The 2,500-nt window shown below is 48.8% G+C and overlaps 1 protein-coding gene across 8 annotated transcripts in view; it reads right to left on the bottom strand.

Moving 5' to 3' along the window:
- si:ch73-103b11.2 (trichohyalin) overlaps positions 1–2,500 on the bottom strand; it is an 82,220-nt gene that overhangs the window by 40,638 nt on the left and 39,082 nt on the right. The gene's annotated exons all lie outside the window — the stretch shown is intronic.

Genomic DNA, 2,500 nt, shown 5'->3' with positions numbered 1-2,500 from the left:
GAGTATAGCACAGGGACTTTATCACAGGGGAGCATAGCACAGGGACTTTATCACAGGGGAGTATAGCACAGGGACTTTATCACAGGGGAGTATAGCACAGGGACTTTATCACAGGAGAGTATAGCACAGGGGAGTATAGCACAGGGACTTTATCACAGAGGAGTATAGCACAGAGGAGTATAGCACAGGAGAGTATAGCACAGGGGAGTTTAGCACAGGGACTTTATCACAGGGGAGTATAGCACAGGGACTTTATCACAGGGGAGTATAGCACAGGGACTTTATCACAGGAGAGTATAGCACAGGGGAGTATAGCACAGGGACTTTATCACAGGGGAGCATAGCACAGGGACTTTATCACAGGGGAGCATAGCACAGGGACTTTATCACAGGGGAGTATAGCACAGGGACTATAGCACAGGGGAGTATAGCACAGGGACTTTAGCACAGGGACTATAGCACAGGGGAGTATAGCACAGGGACTTTAGCACAGGAGAGTATAGCACAGGGGAGTATAGCACAGGGACTTTATCACAGGGGAGTATAGCACAGGGACTTTAGCACAGGAGAGTATAGCACAGGGACTTTAGCACAGGAGAGTATAGCACAGGGACTTTAGAACAGGGGAGTATAGCACAGGGACTTTAGCACAGGGGAGTATAGCACAGGGACTTTAGCACAGGAGAGTATAGCACAGGGGAGTTTATCACAGGGACTTTATCACAGAGGAGTATAGCACAGAGGAGTATAGCACAGGGACTTTAGCACAGAGGAGTATAGCACAGGGACTTTAGCACAGAGGAGTATAGCACAGCGACTTTAGCACAGAGGAGTATAGCACAGGGGAGTTTAGCACAGGGGAGTATAGCACAGGGACTTTAGCACAGGGGAGTATAGCACAGGGGAGTATAGCACAGGGACTTTAGCACAGAGGAATATAGCACAGGGACTTTAGCACAGAGGAGTATAGCGCAGAGGAGTATAGCACAGAGGAGTATAGCACAGAGGAGTATAGCACAGAGGAGTATAGCACAGCGACTTTAGCACAGAGGAGTATAGCGCAGAGGAGTATAGCACAGAGGAGTATAGCACAGGGGAGTTTAGCACAGGGGAGTATAACACAGGGACTTTAGCACAGGGGAGTATAGCACAGGGGAGTATAGCACAGGGACTTTAGCACAGGGGAGTATAGCACAGGGGAGTATAGCACAGGACTTTAGCACAGGGGAGTATAGCACAGCGACTTTAGCACAGAGGAATATAGCGCAGAGGAGTATAGCACAGAGGAATATAGCACAGGGACTTTAGCACAGAGGAATATAGCACAGGGGAGTTTAGCACAGGGGAGTTTAGCACAGAGGAGTATAGCGCAGAGGAGTATAGCACAGAGGAGTATAGCACAGGGACTTTAGCACAGGGGAGTTTAGCACAGGGGAGTTTAGCACGGGGGAGTATAGCACAGGGGAGTATAGCACAGGGACTTTAGCACAGAGGAAAATAGCACAGGGGAGTTTAGCACAGAGAGTCCTGTGCTGCCATGTTGCCATGCAAAAACAACTTCCTGTGTCATTGCCAACCACCAGCCAATGATCCACTGGATATTTTCGGGTGCGACGTGGCTGGACGCTGACCTTAAAAGTGATCACCAGACGTTTTAACTGCTACTGCCCGAGAGCTCTTCCGTCTATTCACACTAATGGTCTCAAGTATTCTGATCAAACCCTGAAGTGTATGCTTCACTGGGTGGAGAGTGAGGACATGAGGATGTGCTTGACTGGGACGTTCTACTACTCTGCTCCACAGGCCGTCTTCGAGCTGCTGTATGGACACAGGTCATGGGAGCTTCAGGGCAGGAAAGAGCTTTGGGAAGTGCAGGTGCATGCTAACAACCTACAAATCCAGCTCCAGAAGTTCCTACCCAGTTTAGAGTCCTGACCAGGAGCATTCTGTGTCACTCCAAACCTTTGTGGTAGCTCCTGAGTATGCCAAGATGGACCTTGTGGTGTTATGGACAAGTTTTGTCTAGGGGCACAAGGGGCACGATATACCAGGAATTTTGGATCACACTGTCCACCTACTCCAAGGCAGTACACCTAACTAACCTCAATTCTGTGGATACTGCTAAAGTGGTTCTCATCAGAATTAAATCTTGGGCTCTCAGGAACTAAAGGGTGAAAAAGATGGTCCTCATCTACGTACTGCATTCTGCAGAGTAAAGCAGATGAGTTAGACATGAAGGTGGCAGTGAAGGACCTTCGCCCTTCATCCTGATTACATACCATAACACCACTATAGAAGATGAGAGAGGCTAAAGACAGAAACTGGTGTATACAGTGATGACATCACACCCTGCAGGACATCGCATTCCAGCTGGACCACAAGTCAGGAGTCTAGGATCCGAATACGAGAGCAGGAGGAAACTGTGAATGCCAGTCTCTGCTAAAGGATCACACCACACTCAGAGCACTGTGAGTCAACATCACAACCAGTGACCTCTTTC

The sequence above is a fragment of the Pangasianodon hypophthalmus genome, chromosome 1, assembly GCF_027358585.1.
Source record: "Pangasianodon hypophthalmus isolate fPanHyp1 chromosome 1, fPanHyp1.pri, whole genome shotgun sequence".
Taxonomy (NCBI): domain Eukaryota; kingdom Metazoa; phylum Chordata; class Actinopteri; order Siluriformes; family Pangasiidae; genus Pangasianodon; species Pangasianodon hypophthalmus.
This window is presented reverse-complemented; position numbering and strand designations above follow the sequence as displayed.